This window comes from Ornithorhynchus anatinus, chromosome X3, assembly GCF_004115215.2.
Source record: "Ornithorhynchus anatinus isolate Pmale09 chromosome X3, mOrnAna1.pri.v4, whole genome shotgun sequence".
Taxonomy (NCBI): Eukaryota; Metazoa; Chordata; class Mammalia; order Monotremata; family Ornithorhynchidae; genus Ornithorhynchus; species Ornithorhynchus anatinus.
Genome location: NC_041751.1, coordinates 6,072,812 through 6,093,190, shown reverse-complemented (window position 1 = coordinate 6,093,190; position 20,379 = coordinate 6,072,812).

Genomic DNA, 20,379 nt, shown 5'->3' with positions numbered 1-20,379 from the left:
CGCACAGTGTTTTCCCCTCGTTTCACACACTGTTGAAGCATTTGAAAATAAAGTCCTCAACTAATCCCTACTGAGATCTATCTGGACAGTACCTTTCAGGTTCAAAAGGAGGCGGATTTTCCAGGGATATGTCCTGAATTTAGATTTGGTTTTAGAGCCAGTTGATGAAGCTTGGAGGTGGGGGTAGGGGGAAGAGGGGAGGTTTCTTCAGCCCCCCTTCTCTTTATGAAGAAACTTCCCAGGTTTTCAGCTGAAAATCGAATGCAGCTAGATTATAGCGCATACTGTTGCCTGCATACAGATCTCTGACAGAATATTCTATAAACATTAAATCCATTTCTGTCCCTTAAGGTCAGAGGAAATATGCCACCACTCTGTTGAACCCTCACACTCTTTAATGGGTACGAGGTTTACCGTAAGGGATTCAGCCAACGGACCTTAATCGTCATCAGAGAAAGTTAGGTTGACCATTAATCCTCTACATCTCCTTCCTGGGCATTTTTATTTCTTTTTTCCCTTTTGAAACCAATAAATTGCAAATAATAATTTATTTCCGAGAAAGTTTAGCTAGAAACTGTAAGCACGCCCCACCCCAATTCATTCATTCATTCATTCGATAGTATTCATTGAGCGCTTACTATGTGCAGAGCACTGTACTAAGCACTTGGAATGTACATTTTGGGAACAGATAGAGACAATCCCTGCCCAGTGATGGGCTCACAGTCAAAACGAGGGAGACAGACAGCAAAGCAAAACAGAACAAAGCAAAACCAGTCAACATCATCAAGATGAATAGAATCACGGAGATATATACACCCCAATCAATCAGTCGAGGGTATTTATTGTCTCTGTTGCTGAACTGTGCTTAGTACAGTGCTCTGCACACAGTAAGTGCTCAATAAATACGATTGAATGAATGAGGGAATTGAGAACTGACTCTCTGCAGAGCACTGTACTAAGGACTTGGGAAGTACAGAAGTCCCTGCTCTCAAAGTGTTTACAGTCTAGGCAAGGAGACAAATATTAAAAGAAGTTAGAGGTAGGGGAAGCAACTGAGTGTGATGTGTATAGAAGCGGCATGACTTAGTGAAAAGAGCACAGGCCTGGGAGTCAGAAGGACCTGGGTTCTAATCCCGGTTCTGCCTCTTGTCTACTGTGTGACCTCAGGCAAGTAACTTCATTTCTCTGTGCCTCGGTTACCTCATCTGTAAAATGAGGGTGGAGACTCTGAGCCCCACGTGGGACAGGGACTGCGTCCAACATGATTGGCTTGTATTCACCCCAGCGCTTACTATGTGTAGCACGAAGTAAACGCTTAACAAATACCGGAATTATTATCATTATTTCCTGTTTTCCATCATCCTATTTCCAGTCTATCTGTCCTTTTCCTCCTCCTCTCACCAGCTTTCTACCACTTCTGAAACCTTCTTGTCCACATTATCTTCCATCTTACCCAACTAAGCAGAGTCTTCACTTAGGTGATCACAGAGGTGGCAGGAGATGGACACGAAAGGGCCAGAACATGTTTGGAGTCTAAAACCTCACTCTTTGGCTCCAAGAAAGGCTTTGCTCATGGCCTAAAATGGCTCATACCTTTGGTTTAGGCCTCACCTTGGGCCGAAATACCCATCCCATTCTGAATGACGTCTTGGTTTTGCTGAAAGACTAGTTTGAACATCATAACCCAGCAATAAAGATTCAACCTAAAATCACCCTTTTTTGAAAAATGGCAATCTTTGTAAGGAAAGGTTTCTCATTTTTTATTCTTCCTTCCCCATTCTCAGACCCCCTTTTCTATATCTATCAAGCAGCGGCAAACAGATAGGGTAACTTGACACAGATCTTCATACTTCAGCCTGACACAGGCCTGATAAGAGAGGTGATTAAAAAGTCTTAAGAAATGCAACTGAAGGGTAAAGAAGAAGTATTTCCTCCCCCTCCTTGACAAATTCATTTTCTGCCACTCATGGGATGACCTTTGCCACGTGTATCTTCCTTAAATCTGATGTGGATATTTAATACTTTTCAACTCTCATTGTTCAAGTATGAGATTCAAGAATTTTTTCTTAACTTAGAAATGCCAGAATTTGATTTTTTTTTCCTCTGCCAGTTTTTTTAAAAAAATCAAAGCCTGCCTATTTATTTTAATGGGTATTTTACCTGTCAAAATGTTTACTATCTAAAGCTGAAAATTGCCAGATGTTTTTGACTCTTGTCTCTTGTTTCACACAATAGACAATCTAAAGTCATTCCCTCCTTCTATCATTATATTAAAGAAACTTAAATATTACACGTAGCCTAGGATAGACGAAATGTGTACTTAACCAAATAGTAATCGTACACAATAGCTCTTCTGTCTCTCTCAGTATATTGTCAGGTCATTAAATGGCAGGCAGAGTACTTCAGCACTGTTTAGAGAAGATGTGCCTGATTAGGAGTACAGTATGTGGGTAGTAGAAAAACGCACACATTTCCTCAGGGTGTTTCCACGTGATGATTACACACAGTTTGGGGTAATGAACACCTGACAAAAACCGTAGCTGGCAGCAGGTCTTGCTTTTGTTGAGAATTTTAAAATGTAGTACGCCTCCTCTCCCCTGTTCTCAAATTCATATTTTTAGGCCACTGTAGCCTTGGGAAAAAAAACCACGACAACAGATTTTCCATTGTTTCTGTCAATATAGCTCCTTAACTCACATTAGGAAAAGTTACAGGACATAGTGCATCAACAGACACCTTTAAAGGTTCTCTCAAACTGCAAATTCTTCCCAAACTGAATAGCTAGAAATAGAGCAAAGTCACATCTCGTGAATAAAGCCGCTGAATATTTTGTTCAAGCAGTTGCAAGCTTCAAGAAAAGTGTACTAACAGCAATAGGGAAAACTGCAATATCAATCAATGTTATTTCCTGAATGTCTATGTCCTGTGTGTAAAACATTCTCTTAAACACTTGGGAGAGAGCGACAGAGTTAGTAGCCATGATCCCTCACAGAGCTTACACTTTAGGAAGGAAGGCAGACATGAAAATAACATATGTATGGGGAAGAAGGAAAAGGGAATACGTTCTTAAGCGTGTGTAAGTAATTGGGAATAAGTACTTCAGTGTGCCAGGAGATTTATGAGTACGCAAGAAGTCAGGTGGTAAAGAAGCGGCTCAGTGGCAGTTGGAGGGCTAGAACCTGGGAAGAGTAGAAATGAATTGGGGAAAACTGTCTGTGATGTCAGAAAGCCATTGAAATAAATAAACAGTAGTTTATTTGAATATTAGTTCATTATTTTGTAGCTGCAGTTGTGTAGCTCCTATACAAAGTGTATAAAGTTTTAGAGGATTTCTGCACAGTAAACAAGTGACAGAAAAAATACTGTCATATATGGTCCCTAAACTTTCATTTATATTAGTTTCATTGAGGTGCCTTCTTGGGTCCACCTTTCCTTTTAAATTAATCGGTGCATGCTGGTGACCTAGTCTCTGGACTAACTGTGCCACCCATCTAATGCATATTTTTACACCGTGCTATTTGGGAGTGTTTGAGAAAATATTTTTTTTTCCTCATGTGACCTTTTTTTTTTTCTTCAGAAACTGATTTGACTCCCCGTATGTAAAGTACAAGGCAGTCCACTTTCACCAAATTATTTTACGTCTACTTATCCATTATCCATCACTAGAGTCCACCCAGACACGTATTCACCGTAATATTACAAATCATAAACGATAAGCACGGCTTGCATTCCAGGCCTTCTTCCAATCCAATGACCGTGCAAGTCAGTTGAAGAACGAAGAAAGCGTAAGGTTGAGCTGAGACAGGAAAAAATTCCCTATATTCCATCAATTTCCGGTAGGTATTGGAATAACTTTGGCCTCCTGAGTGAATCCCTTTGCCGCATTCTGGTTTCCCAGGGTGGCTAGAGCGACTTGAACAATTTGATGCTGAGGTAAAGGAATAATTAATCAGGGACTAACACATCATTGTTAGAGCAGAATAATTCCAAATGAGGGTTAAAGTGCTTCTTAAATTGAGCAGAATCTTTGGTGCTTAACACATGTCACTACTGTAACTTCATTTAAATTAGAACCCAGGAAACACACTGATTAAAATTAAAGTGAAAGCAAATTGATAGGCCGAACCACTAACATGTTATACGGGGATAATTGATACAAACACTAATTCAAGTGTTTCCCTTACTGACACTTCGATGTTTTGCTCTTTCATCATGTAGTGGATGTCGGTGGAGTGGTAGATCACAAGGAACCAAAAAAAAAAAAAACCAACCATCATTTCCCTGACCTTCACATTTGACTTTGAATTCATATCATCCATTTAAATAGGAAAATAGCAACCTGGTATAACTAAGATAAAGCACACACCTTGACGGATTTGTGGAATAGAAAGAAGACAACTCTGATTTTTGCCCCGGGCATATGAAATAGATAAAAGAAAGATAAAAGCTTTAAAAATGTAGAAAATAATGAATATAAGGAAAAAGAGAAAAAGAAGAAAGGCTTAAAAAAAAAAGGAAAACATTTCTTTAAAGAAAACATACTTCTCAGGGAAGCAGACACCTGGCCTGCTTTTTTCAAACTTAATAAAGCATTTAGGCAGGGGGAGCTCTCTGACTCTCGGAGGGAGTTGATGCTGAACTGTCTTACCTCTGACATAAAGTCCTACGGTAGTGAGTTTTCATATTTAATAGGATGCGGGGTCATTTCCCGTGGGCTATTTAGTGGACCTTTGTAGCTTCAAAATGTGATTCTTCCCTCAGAAGTGCCTAAAGCTGATTATTAACCATGATTCATAAATTCTTCAGAAGACGATCAAGTTAGGCTTATAAATTCAGACCGTGATAGAATGCAGGCTTCTTAGATATAACTGTAAATACCAAAAGAGACTGCTACGGGGGATTTTTTTTTTTTTTAATTTCCTTTATTTGGTTTTCACAACGTCCTTCCTGAACAATAAAACATCCATTTACATGCATTGTTAGTGTTCCCAAAGAAGGGAACAAAATGGGGAAGGGACAATAGCAATTATTATGACATTTCCTACCATTCCAAATTACATAATGCCAAGACCCCGGGGTTCCTGGTGAGGGAGTTTCCAAATGAACTTAAGGAATGTGAAGAGCGAGAACAAACAGGTAGAGGTTTTAGTTCTTGGAGATTGCCGTTGTGATCTGGGAAACCTCCACACCCTTCACAGTACTGAGCTCCCATTAACTTCAGAAATGAGTTTATGAACTGTGATTATTCCATCCTACAAATATTTGGAAGGAAATAAAATCCCTCTCCCTGGCATCTCACCCATAATTCTCATTCTCTCTCTCTCCTTTTACAACCACACAACAATCAGTGCTTTTTGCCCAAGGCAAGTAGCTGTTTTTATTTCACAGCAGAGCAGTTGTTGTTTCTCTGGCCAAGCAAATAATAAAAAAAAAAAAAGACCCAGGCAGAACATATCTGTATCTGAATATTAATGCTATTTCCGCTACCCGTGAGGTAACACTTATGGATCCAGACTGCGGGTAGGGATCAGGTCCGCCAACTCTGATTGTTAGTCATCTCCCATGTGCTCAGTACAGTGTTCTGCACTAAATGTCCCTGATTGATCGCTGGATTGGGGATTTTTCTTTTGCTACCACGGATTTTGAGAAGTGATGCACGTTGTCTCCACGACCATTCAGCGGATTGCCGCACGTGCCTAGAACATTTCTGGTTCCATGACATCTCAATTAAATGAGTCCAAAATAGAATCCCTAATCTTCCCACCAAAGCCCTGGTCTTCCCCTGATTTTCCCATCTTTGTAGAAAGCACCACCATCCTTCCTATCTTAGGAATCAGGGGTCATGGGTTCTAATCGCAGTTCCACCACCTGTCAGCTGGGTGACTTTGGGCAAGTCACTTAACTTCTAAGTGTCTCAGTTACATTCATCTGTAAAATGAGGATGAAGACTGTGAGCCTCACGAAGGACAACCTGATGACCCTGTATCTACTCCAGCGCTTAGAACAGTGCTCAGCACAAAGTATGCGCTTAACAGACACCAACATCATCGTTATTATTATCAAACCTGTAACCTTGATGTTATCGTTGACTCTCCTCTCTCATTCAACCCAAATATTGAATCTATCACTAAATCCTGCCAGTTCAACCTTCGCTAAAATCCACCATCCCAACTGCTGGACCATCCAAATGTCTACCACATGAATCCAAGCACTTATCCCACCCTGCCTTGATTACTATATCAGCTTCTTTGCTGACCCGCTGGCCTCCTGTCTTCCCATTCCACTCTATACTTCACTCTACTGCCCAGATCGTTTTCTACAAAAATTTTCAGTCCTTGTTTTCCCACTCCTCAAGAACCTGCGGTGATGGCCCATCCACCTCTGCGTCGAACAGAAACTCCTTACCGTGGGTTTTTAAGCACTGAATCTTCTTGCCCTCTCCTACCTCACCTCACTACTCTCCTACTAAAACGCAGCCCGCACACTTCACTCCTCTAATGCCAACCTACTCACTGTATCTCAGCCTCATCTATCTCACCACCATCCTCTCGTCCACATCCTGCCTCTAGCCTGGAACGCCCTCCCTCTTCATACCCGACAATTCCTCTCCCCACCTCCAAAGCCTTTATTGAAGGCACATCTCCTCCAAGAGGCTTTCCTTGACTAAGCCCTCATTTCCTCTTTTCCCACTCCCTTCTGTGTCACTCCGATTTGTTCCCTTTATTCATCCCTCCCACAGTCCCCCAGCACATTTGTACATATCCACAATTTATTTATATTAATGTCTGCTTCCCTTTCTAGCCTGTGAGCTTGTTGTGAGCGGGGGACTTGCCTACCGACTCTTATATAGTACCCTTCCATGCATTTAGTTCTATGCTCTGCACACAGTAAGCACTCAATAAATAATCATGTTGGTATTTGTTAAGCGCTTACTATGTGCAGAGCACTGTTCTAAGCGCTGGGGTAAATACAGGGTAATCAGGTTGTCCCACGTGAGGCTCACAGTTAATCCCCATTTTACAGATGAGGTAACTGAGGCACAGAGAAGTTAAGTGACTTGCCCACAGTCACACAGCTGACAAGTGACAGAGCCGGGAGTCGAACTCACGACCTCTGACTCCAAAGCCCAGGCTCTTTTCCACTGAGTGATCGGTTGATGGACTGATGAAGTTCCAGCCTGAAACAGATTCAGTTTAAATTCCCTGGTAAAGTTTTCAAGCCCTGGACTGAGACAGGAGACTGCGCACAGATGAGAAATCTGAAACACTCAGAGATTTTTTTTCTGAGGCATCAGGACCCTTCCTTTGAAGCAGAGATAATTGCACCGCGCAACACAGAAGGGTATAAAGTTCTGTTTCTACCTGAGCATTTCTTCGTAGAAGCATATTATTGCTCCAAGTTTTCTCTACCATTTCAAAACCTTCACTTTTAATCACCTTTGCTGTTAGACCGATAACTAAAAGTAAGACCGAAAACTTTTGGAAAGCGAGGTATTGCATTCTGTGTTGTTTTCCTTCTCTAATCGTGGTTTTGTTGTCCAACAGGGATCAGGTTGTGATGAGACCAGTGCCTTTTGGCTGAGATATAAGCCACTTTTTTCTTATATCACTAGTGAGAAAAACAGTAGCATGTGTTAGACAACTTCAATTACTTGAAATGAGCCGAATAGTGAAATAATAATTACGCAAGTCCAGGGGTGGAGTCAAGTTGCCTTCTTTCAGAAAGCTGGACAAATTTTTACGTCTTAATTTGTCATAATTTCCGATGGGCTAAGGATTCTGGAAAATGGCGATGTCCTGGGTGATATCACTTCAGATCGGGGTTGTTGTATCCCCTGAGGTTTCAAGAGGAACACTAGAACAAGGTCTTCAAAAAAAATTGATATTTTGAGGAAAAGGTACTTTATCATTGTAGCTGACTCCAAATTTTTTAAAATGAATTAAAAATTTGGGGTCTAATCAGGTTTGGCTCAGTTAGGGCCACATCATTTTCTAGTAAAGATCGGCTCAATCATTCCCTCAGATACAAAAAAGATAATCTAGCTATCTCTCCCCATTTTAACTGTGTTGTTTAAGGTGAAAATACTTATTGAATGTCCTAAATCTACCATTCAAGGTAACATATGCTTCCATTTTCGAATCATCGCAGAGACTCTATACAGCGAGGTTAAAATTAGAGGATGAACGCCACACTTAAAAAAAGTCCATAAATCTGAAGTAGAAACTTTTATCTGTTCATTCCCAGCTGGAACATGGTGTAGAAAGGTCGGGGTGGGTAGGAAAGGCGGGGGCTGAGGAGAGGATGTAGAAGGCTGGAAAGAGATATCTACTTTTTCCAATCAAAATCCAAGATAACAGCATTAGATTGGAATTTCAGATCCCTTTCAAAAGACAATTCCCAAATCTAAACTTTAAGCCCAAATGTTTCATGTAGTAGAATCGCAAATATTACAGAGTTTAGCTACTTAAGACAGAACAATGAGTCATATTACATTTCTAGCACTTATGTGTTCATGCTTAAGCAACAGATGTTAATGTTTTGTCATGAATTTCCTTCCAACAGATGTTCAACAGCCACTGACTCCCAAATAAGCATAAACTTTGACTCCATGTTGCACTCTGAGCACCCATAATATAGAGGATGATATTTGTCTTTGAGGAGCTCCTAGATATCCTTTTGACTATAAGGCCATTTTGAGGAAGAAAAAACATATGCACGTGGCAGGATTTTTTAAAATTCCCACAGAATCAACCCAAATAAACATTTTATCACACTACTGCTTGGAACTGTGCATTCTCACATTTTGAAGGGAACTTTCCAGCAGAAAATCGGACTATCAGTGAATATTTTTTTTGAGCACTGACTGTGTGCAGAACACTGACCTAAGCCCTTGGAAAGTACAGTATAACGCTATAAGGGAGTTGGTAGACGTGTTCCCTGCTTACAAGGAGCCTAGAGTCTAGAGGGGGAGAAATGGTTCATCAAAAAGGCAGTTGGAATAATTTGTCTGCTTGAGCTCTCACCCTCGTGATTGGTAAGCTCAGACGAGCTTTCGGGAGGTGGCACCTATCAACTTTTAGTGAAACGTAGGTAACGGCGAAAGGGATAAATAACTCACAAGTATCGTCATAATCCCTAGGGCAAAAGGAACTTAAGCATAAAGGCTTCTTTTTCTTCCCTCCCTCCCTTTTCCTCTTCATCTTCTTTCAGGTCCGTCTTTTCCCTCTTTGTCTTCTTTCTGGTCCTTCTCCTCCTTCCCTCCCCTCAAAGCTGGATCTCATCGTCCTACCAGATCCCTCCCCCTGGAGATGCTTTGAAACATGATGGTAAAAATGTGCACTGTTTTTTAAGAGGCATGGGAGTTGGAGTTCTTAATTTATTTTGTCCTTTACTAAAAAAGCAGCAGTATAAAAGAGGAAAAGCTTCAGAGCAGATCGAATTTTCTTCATAGAAAACTTGGCTAAAAATAATCGTGGCAAGTAAGTACTTTAAACCAGTGATTGATGTATTATATTGGCATCTGGTGTGTTCCTTCCTGCCTTAGCAGCAAAGCTGCCAATTCAAACCAGAAAAGATTGTACTATGAGGTAAGTACTTCTCTCAGGATCAGTATTACTGCCGGGTTTTCTCTGGAGTCCCTTTCCAGCGGATTTCCAAGGCACTCTGTCTTTTATATCCTCGCTTCTTCCCAAATACACATATGTACATGGACACGCACACACACACAAAAATTATTCGTATATTTAATTTTACCAGGGCCCATCTTTGAAACAAACTCAAAGCCAGAGTTACCATTTAAACGCTCTTTCCCTAATCTAACCTATGACAGAGAAAGGGAGGAGCTATCCATTCCTAGAGCTTAAGGGCTTGTAGTTAAGGAGAACGGAGAAAGTCTGCAAAGACACGTCAACTCTCTTTCTATCCCCTTTGAACATTCTGTAATGGATCTCTGTGTTTTGAAAATGTTGCTCATATGGGATGGACTCTTTGAGTACTCCTTTGATATTCCACTGCTCACCTTTCCAGAAATCACTTTTAAACTAGAAGCACAAAGAAAAAGTTCCTTTTCCTCCTCCTCATCCCCATCATTATCAGAGGTGATGTCAGGACCAGCCAGAGTCATGGCCGCAAAGGGCAGTTATGAAAAGATGAAACTGTAACCAGGACTCCCCCGACTTGGTCCAAATTTCTTCTTCTCCCACTCCCTTCTGTGTCGCCCTCGCACTTGGATTCCCTCAGCCTCAAAGCACTTATACACATAACCCCGATTTATTCATTTCTATTAATGCCTGTCTCCCCATTTAGACCTAAGCTTGATGTGGGCCGGGAACAGGCTCACCCACTCCTTTATATTGCGCTCTCCCAAGCGCTTAGAACATTGGTCTGCCCACTCTGAGCACTTTCGAAATACTATTACGACTAGTAAAAATAAAAAATAAAAATCCTTGAGAACGGAAAAACCTCATCAAATAGAGATTTCACTACGTTATTGCAGAACGTTATCACAACCATTGCAATAGTTGGACCGTTGATACGTTGAGCATTCCAAATTGCTCAAATTAAATAGGGAAAAAGAATAAAGAAATAATAAGGAATAAAGAGAGAAATAATAAGAATAAAGAAATCATTCACTTCTCCCCAAACACCTCTGTTCAGTGGAACAAGTGGAATGGAAAACTTGTAATTCTAAAAGCGGTAGATTGCAGATAAAGGCTGTGATCTGGATTTAGTTAGCCTACAAAAAAAAAATGTGTCTTTCTCCAGAATAGATCTTCTTAAGGGGCATGTAGGTGGCGATTCAGATTTTACGGGTTCCGTGGCCAAAGAGGTAGGTGAGTGTGTAAGGGAAGAACTTTGGAAGCTACCATCTTTCTGTTCTTAGGTGGCTGGAACGAGATTGACAGTGTTCTTCATTATCATATGGCCCGATGAGCAAGATGAAGAAATCCATCAGTACACTGTTCTCCTTCTGAGACTTATAAAAATATCAAGAGGAGGAGACTTCCTAGTGTGTATTGCTACCATATGTGATCCCAGCGAGATCTGCTTTCTCAGTCTTCTGTGGGCCAAAACAATTTGTGTGGGAAGTTTCAACTCTTCCTAGGAAATGATGCAAAGCCGTTCAAAAAGCACCGAGCTCTTGAGGGAAAAGGCAAAATAGGGGTTCCGATAGGTCTCCTACCTAAAGGTCATTCACGAGAATAGAATTTTCACCGTGAAATTTATATGTCTTTTAAAATGATATTTGTTAAGCACTGACTACACATCAGTCACTGGACTAAGCGCAGGAGTAGATACGAGACAATCGGCATGGGCACGGTCCTTGTCCTTAATCTGGCTCACGGCCTTACTTCCCGTTTTACAGATGAGATAACTGAGGCACAGAGAAGCTCATAGATTTTCCCAATGTCACAAAGCAAACGAGTGGTGGAGCCGGGATCAGAGCCGAGGTCCTCTGACTCCCACGCCCATGCTCAGTAAATACGATTGAATGGATGAACGAATGAACGAACGAATGAATGAATGAATATTCCACCAGACCACGCCGCTTCTCTAAAGTATTGTTAAAATATCTTTAAAGTATGGTATTGAGGGTTAGTACGCTCCACACACAGTAAGATCTCAAATAGTCATCCATTCATTCTTTCAATGGTATTTACTGAGCACCTACTGTATTAAGCACTGGGAGTACAACATAAGAAACAGACACATTCCCTGCACACAGTGAGCTATGACGATTGATTGAGATTAGAAAACAGACAGTAAGAGTAAAATTAAACATTAGAATCTATTTCTCATCTACTTTTCCTACACTTGCACAGTCTCATGTACAATGGTATCTGTATTTCCACTTTCCCGGGCATTTATAAAGCAATAACTTACAGACAAGTATGGTGTAAATCCATTTCATGAAGGTTGAAAACCAAAAGAGAAAAATGGAAGCGGAAACAAGATGACTGTAATCTTCAATTCCTCATCGAGGCTTCAGTTGGGACTTAATTACTAGTTAAAGACCCTGGGGCTGACTGTCCACGTGACAGAGAAGTTTCTAGGCCCAGGTTACGGAAAGTATAAGGAAAAGAAACTGGGGTCTGATCAGAACATTCACATATTTTGCATTTTTATCAATTTTAGTCTTAAGCGACGCTTGCAATTTGGGGTCAATTTCTTGTTTCATGAACATTTTTCAACAATTGCAATTCTTGCTTATAACCCCATGGGACACCGCATCCCTTGGATTTTAAGATGAGCTTTCTACTGCCCAAGTCTCTCTTAGCAGGACAGCTCTCCTTCCTAATCTGGATTTGAAAACTTCCCCTTCATCAGCCTGCTGATAATATTAGCCTCTCCATTGCAAAGCAACATATGGGGAATTGAGAGAATTAACTTTACTGCGATCCTGGAGTGAAATCCCTGCAGTGCAGGGGAAAAAGCATCTTAGTGATGTCTTCCCAAGACTGGTTCTTGTTTGAACATTCCTTAGAAAGACTGCACGCAAGACAGCACATTGTTTAATGCACTATTTGAAGTCACCAACTATTTTCCAACAATGTTTTTGGCATTCTAAATATATTTTATTGCAAATCACCACAGGGAGGGACTTTGAAAATCAAACACCGCCCCGCATAACCAGCATGGTACATAGGCAGCAAAGGGGCGTAATAATAATGGCGGCATTTGTTAAGCACTTAGGATGTGCAGAACATTGTACTGAGCATTGGGGTGGATGTAAGATAATCAGATTGCTCCCGGAGCCAAGCGGGTAGTGGAACAATTAGTCCCCCTCGTATAGATGAGGAAACCGGTCTCAAAAACAGTAAACGCATCAGCACAGCAAGAGACGATCTTCGCAAGTGCATAATGGGGAATAGTGTCAGTTGAAGGTTGGTCTTTTCAGCCAGACTTCCGCGCATTCATAGGATTTCACCGCCATCAGAGTCGTCAGTGAAAGCGAAGGGCGGTTTCCGAGGTAGAAAAATCGCAGAAAAACCACACCGAGAAAGTAACAGTATTTAAACCAAAGAAAGCTTAGATTATTATACTGGGCTAACCAGTGGGATCAAAAATGGTGGCCTTTGAGTACTAAAACCAGCTGTATTTGTGGGTGGGTGAAAAAATGTGAAACGTTTATACCCAGAGAGAGGGAGAGATATTGTCATGTGATCCGGTACCTTCTTTTTCCAAAGTTGGGGTGACATATGTCTATGAAATGCATGATACGTGGTATATGAGTCTACTTTGGGGTTCGCCTTCACGGGGTTTCAATTGTCTCGCTAGGGCTCTCCGTTTAGGGATTTCAAGGCTCATAATTTAATAACTGGAAATGGAGTGAGTCGACTGTTTTGATCCTTATATTAATAAACTCTGATCCTAAGCTAAAATTCTAAAAGCATGGAGTGCTATCTCTTTTGTGCCCCTCTTAATACCAAATGTAAATTGACCCGCCGTACATTTTCAGATCAAGCTTAGAGCTCAATTTAGATTCGAGCACATTCAAGCTTCTTAAAAACCCAAGTTCCATTCAAATGTGAGGTTTTCATTGCACACACAGCTCTAATCAAAAGTAGAGCTGCATAGAATGGTTTAAATTTAATCCAAATCTCGGTGAATTTCATGAATCTGCCTACTCAAGCTTTACATGAGTGGGCTCATAAATGCTATTTCTGCTTTTATGCATGAGAGATTGTGGGTAGCTGCCACTCCCGGTCCTCCACGACAAATAGCGCGAACCAGAGTTTGCCTCCGCCTTCATGCAATTTTCATAGCGCTAACCAAAAATAAAACTGTTGCGATCGATAAGAGTTAACGAATGGCTCAACTCCTCTTCGCCGCTTTCCACAGGTTAGTAGTCTGGGTCACAGTCAGGTGAATATGTAACTGATTATCCATAGAGAGCATATTAGTGTATTAAAGGACAATTTGTCAATGCTTATGAGACAGAAAAAGACCTTTAGAAGGAGACTAGTTATTTAATAGGATGAGTGCTCGAGATGTGAATTAATGTCACAGGGGATAAGGTTTCTGATACTTTGCATTGAAAATCTGACACAATCTAGAAAAATGCCAATCCCCATCTGGGGGGAAATACGATGGAGTCCGTACGACCTCATTCGGGGATTTCAAGAGAAATGGAACACGCTTTGGAATGCGAGACTTCATTCTCATTCAGTCGTAAGGGCGATGGTATTACTGAATGTTTATTGGGTGCAGAGCATTGTACTAAGCGCTGGGAAAGAGAATGCAGGTAGAAATTCCACTCGGACCCTGTCCCTTCAAGGGCCTCACAATACTTAATAATGTTGGTATTTGTTAAGCGCTTACTATGTGCACAGCACTGTTCTAAGCGCTGGGGGAGATAGAGGGTCATCAGGTTGTCCTACGTGAGGCTCACAGTCTTAATCCCCATTTTACAGATGAGGTAAGTGAGGCACAGAGAAGCTAAGTGACTTGCCCACAGTCACACAGCTGACTAGTGGCAGAGCAGGGATTCGAACCCATGACCTCTGACTTCCAAGCCCGGGCTCTTTCCACCGAGCCACACGGCTTCACGTTAAAAATGATCCAATACCAGCTGCATTTACTAACACGCTAATGTCATCCAGTAACTCTTTGTCTTGTCTTATGTCGTCGAGTCGTCTCTGACTCAGAGCGACGAAATGGACACATCTCTCCCGGAATTCCCCACCTCCATCTGCAATGGTTCTGGTTGTGGATCCACGAGAAGCAGCGTGGCTTAATGGAAAGAGCCCGGGCTTGGGAGTCAGAGGATGTGGGTTCTAATCCCGGCTCCACCACTTGTCCGCCGCGTGACCTCGGGGAAGCCACTTCACTTCTCTGTGCCTCAGTTACCTCATCAGTAAAATGGGGATTAAGACTGTGAGCCCCACGTGGGACAACCTGATTTCCTTGTATCTACCCTAGCGCTTTGAACAGTGTTGGCACAGAGTAAGTGTTAACAAATACCATAATTATTATTATCATAGACTTTTCTTGGGAAAAACATGGAAGTGGTTCACCACGGCCTCCTTCCATGCAGTCAACTTGAGTCTCCACCTTTGACTCTCTCCCGGGCCGCTGCTGCCCAGCGACGGGTGAGTTTTGACTCGTCGCAGATGACCTTCCTCTCGCTAGCAAATGCCCAAGCTGGGAATGGACTGGTTATGCCTCTGCTTCACTCTCCCTCCCGTAGTTGAGACCGGTAGGTGACCGGAAACTCTCCAGGTGTGACTCTGAGAGTTGTAAGCGTTTATTAACAACAACAAAAATGAGGACGAAAATGTCAACAGCAAATGTTACGACTAAAAAAATAAAATGAACCGAACTAAAACAATGAAATGATCCCTTTGCCGTTGCATACATCCTGAGAGAGAAGGTGTAGCTCTGACTTTAAGGAAGACCGATGTATGAAGTGATCTTAAATAATTATGGCATTTATTAGGTACTTATCTTCGGTTATGCCCCTGTGCTAGATACAAGATAATCAGATTGGATTTGGTTCCTGTCTCACACAGGACTCAGACCTAAGAAGCAGAGATCAGGTGTCATCACCATTTTACCAATTAGAGAACTGAGGCACAGAGAGGTTAAATTACTTGTCCGAGGTCACCCGGCAGGTCAGTGTCAGAACTGAGAAGTAGTTTTGTCTAGTGGACACAACATGGAGCCAGAAGAATTTAGGTTCTAATCCCAGCTCTAACACTTGTCTGCTGGGTGACCTTGGGCAAGTCACTTAACCTCTCTGTGCCTCAGTTACCTTATCTGTAAAATGGGGATTGAGACCGCGACCCCATGTGGGACAGGGACTTTTTCCGGCCCGATGATCTACCCCAGCACTTAATACACCGCCTGCCACACAGTAAGCACTTAACAGATACCATTAAATAGAAAACGTGTACTAGGCCCACACTGGCCTCTAGAATCCTATTAGAATCAACCCGTAGGACATCTTGAGACTTAAAGAAGTCGAACCATCTGCCTCCACACAGAATTCTGATTCCTGACATCTCCATAGTTCCTTCCCTTATCTAATCGGAAGGGTCTGTGGTTTCTATTTATGTCTTCTCACGCCAGTAATCTTTCCTCTCTTTTTGCGAGGGGCTCTTGGTGGGTGGCCAGAGTTCCCGGAAGTCGAGGAAAATCAGTAGCCTCGGGAGACGACGAGAGAAGCCAAGAGTTACTGTTTCCGCCCGTACTACATATCCCGCTGACGGAATTCTCCACGCCACCAGAGGAGTCAGAAGTCAGGGCCACAGTAGAAGGAACAGGTAAGAAAGGAATCTGTAAGCAGATCTCCTCCACAGTCCTTTTTTTAATTATTATGGTATGTGCTGACTGCTTGCTATGTGTCACCAACTGTACTAAGCGCTGGGGTAGATACAACCTAATAATAATAATAACAGTGTTGGTATTTGTTCAGTGCTTACTAGGTGCAGAGCACTGTTCTAAGCACTGGGGTAGATAAAGAGTAGTCAAGTTGTCCCACGTGAGGCTCACAGTCTTCATCCCCCTTTTACAGATGAGGTAACTGAGGCCCAGAGAAGTTAAGTGACTTGCCCAAGATCACACAGACGACAGGCGGTGGAGCCAGAATTGGAACCCAGGCCCGTGCTCTATCAAAAGCTGCTTATCAAAAGCTGGAGGTGGAGTCAAGGCTTCAGTTAAATTTCCTCCTCTAACTTTCAGCTTTGACAGTCATGATCGTGATGGCTGCGGGGCCCGTGATCAAACCATCCATCAATAGTACGTGTTGAGCCCTTACTGTGCGCCCAACACTGTACTAAGTGCTTGGGAGAGAACAAACGGAGTTAGCAGACAGGTTTCCTGCCCACTACAAGCTTAAGTGAAGGGATAAGAGCCACAGCAGCTCCTGTCATTTCTAGGCTTGCTTGTTCCCGCTGCAACTGTTCTGGTCTAAGCCAAGGATGTCAGTTCTGGGAGAAGGCAGACAATTCTGTTGGTTTTACTGAAAATTCAAATTTGGGAACCTTGTGAAAATCTGTAACGTGCCATACAGGTTCCCACAAATGTCTCATTTTCCACTTTCTTTCAGTTTTGCATGGGAAAACTTTCCCGCTGTTAACCTAAACGATTTTTATTTGCTCCCAAGTATTTTTCGAATGAGCACGAGTAGGAGAAACCTGTTAACTCGATAGACTCCAAACTTACTAACTTGGCTCATCACAGAACCAGTCTACCATGGGGCTTTGTCATTGATGCCTGAAGGAGTCTATGGATGAGCAACACTTTTGGTGCCTTATCCCACGTCTGAGGGAAAAAAAAAAAATCTCATTAAATCCAGCATTTCATTCTCGGGGCTGTCAATCTAGTTCACTTTGCCAATACGAAATTCACTAAGAAAAAGGCATATATTCATGGTTTTGCTAACTTTAGTCAGGGAAATTTATAATGCAGGTGTATGCACCAGACTCGTAGCTTTCTTTCTCCATAAATGCGTGTGCGTGCATCCATATATGTGCGTATATATACATATATTATAGTCTTCATATTCAAAAAATGACAGCACTGACAGTGAGATTTTATCCATGTGGCTCAAAGACTGACTTGCGACTGACAATCCATTCCACGGCGTGCACATGAAGATAATCCTTTGCCACGTATGATGTGTTTGCCACTCGAGACAGGTCTCCCTGTTTTAATTTGGTCGGTGTCATGCTATTTTCAACTCTTTAATCGAGGAAAACCACCCTGCCTTCATCACCACCCACCTCCGGTCTGTCCAACCTGACCAGGCCCCAACTGCCAACGTTAATGAGGGTCTCTGACGGGCATTTGGCAAATAAAATACATTCATTATCGTCATCTAAACTAAATGTTCAGTAATGTCTAAGGCTAGGGCAGGGCACACTGTCACCGCTCAATACCAACTGAACAGCCCGGAGAGTAATCTTATGGCTGAGACACAAGTTAGTATAACAGTATGGCAGAGGAAGCCTTAAAAACAAGTCATTGTTACTTTTCTGGCTGCCAGAATCTCCAGGGAGTCTTCGCTGTTGGACATTACAAGGGTGGTCTCAATTACCGAGCTGGAGTTTCTTCATGAGTGGAGGAGGTTTCCCAACAAATGGGGAAAAAAATAAAGGAATTGGCAAGAAGAGGAGCTTGCTCAACCAATAAAACGCCACTATTTTTGTCCTGGGTGCTTTGGAGACGTTCTTTGTCTCGTTTGGCATGTGGAATACAGTGTCAAGTGATTGGAACACGGTCTAAGGGATTAGAGGCTAAGGCTCGGCACATCCCCTGAACAAGAGAAACGTTGTTGCTTAGAAGCGTTTCGGTCATATTGTTTCTTTTCACTTTCCTCCATGCTTAGAAATTTCCTCTGCTTTGAGATCCCGCCCAAATTTATCAATTAAACGGATCTGAGAGAACCTCATTAGCCGTTACCCTGGCTTATTTCAAATTTGAGTTCAATTTAACTCCACACCTTTACCTTTCCTGAAGAATATGCATATAATACAACTTGGACTAGTGGATTATCTTTCTCCTCTTGCGCCTGGCTCATTTCAAATTTGAGTTAAATTTGATTCCACCCCTTTACCTTTCCTGCAGAATATACATATAATACAACTTTGGACTAGTGAATTGTTTTCCTTCTCTTGCGCCTTACATCCTCAGTTGTCTACTTGATAATAGTTCATCACATTTGGTGGAGATTTTAGTTTGGAAGTCGATCTACATTTGCACATCATCAACTATTTTCAGTCTGTATGTTTGATGGAATTTGTTAAGATCACATTATGGGTCAAGCACTGTTTTTAGTGCTGGAGTAGGGACAGATCAATCAGGTTGGACATAGTCCCTGTCCCAAATGGGACTCAATCTAACTGGCCACATACTAATTGAATGTAGTTGATGCTCATTCTTATTGTTTAACATGAGTTTCCTGAGTTAGCGCTGACAGCACTTGGGAAAAAAGAAAAAGCCACTCCTTTTATCAGGCTTAAATTACATGCTTAAAGGGCAGTATTCATTCTTTTAGGGCACTGGATTCCACCTATTAGTTGAACGGATGCATAATCTAAATGCGTAAATGTCTCGCTTCATGTTGAGGTCGGATTCCGAGAAAAAGCTCTGCAAAATTAATAAGTTCAGTTTCCCAAAGGGGAGCTCTGATTCTAGCTGTTTTCACACATAAGAGGTAGGCAGTGCGGTCAAATGGTAAGAGCGTAGGACTGGAAGTCGGGAAACCCGAGTACTTCGTCCTAACTCTGCCATTAGCCTGCTGTATGACTTTTGGCAAAAACGTAACCTCTGTGGGTCTCAGCTTCTTCCTCTCACTAGCTTTTATATTGTGAACCCATGTGGAATAGGGACTGGGCCCAGTGTAATTATCAAGTGCTTTACCCCAGTGTTTAGAAGAGAGTAAGGACTTAAATCCATAATTACTTTCAAACTTTTCTCTGTAAAATTTGATCCCCTTTATACACATCTGTTGAATCCCACACCTTTTCCTTTGTGGAAACCTCAGGGAAGTCTGGAAAGAGGGAAAAATTCCTCCAGAACATTGGAAGAGAGGAAATACCCTAAAAAATGTGTGAGGGAAATGGGTAGATTTATAGATTAACACCCTTCCCCACCCGAACTCATAGAATGAGAAGGAAAAGAAAAAGGTGACATGGGAAAGGGACAGAAATACCAGATAACTACTGAAAAAAAAAAGATGGAGATCCTATTATAATAGGACTAATGCCTACTAATTCAATTGGACTCTCAAGTGTTTAGCACAGTGCTCTGCACACAGCAGGCATTCTGATACAGTTGACTTATTTACTGACAGCTAGGACAAAACCTCAATGTCAAACCACCAAAGGACAAGCATTAGCACATGTTTTAAGTAACCTCGGGAAAGCTGAAATTAATGTTGGTATTCGTTAAGCGCTTACTAGGTGCAGAGCACTGTTCTAAGGGCTGGGGTAGATACAGGATAATCAGGTTGTCCCACATGAGGCTCACAGTTAATCCCCATTTTCCAGATGAGGTCACTGAGACCCAGAGAAGTGAAGTGACTTGCCCACGGTCACACAGCTGACGGGTTGCAGAGTCGGCATTCGCACCCATGACCTCTGACTCCCAAGCCCGGGCTCTTTCCACTGAGCCACGCTGCTTCCCTTGGAGTGCTGAAGACTAGAACCCCAACTATGTAACTGAATATGGTTGTCCTATGCAGGAAAATTGAAAAAGCAATGAATATCTGAAGTTGTGTAGAGGCAAAACAAGTGGGACAGGTGAAAAAGAGAGAGAGACAGAGGAAGAAAAAAATAGAAAACATGAGAGTAAGGAGAAAGAGATTATCCTGCAGAGTTAATGCACTATTTATTGTCCTCGTAATTGAAAGAGTCAATAAACTTCCCCAAAGTC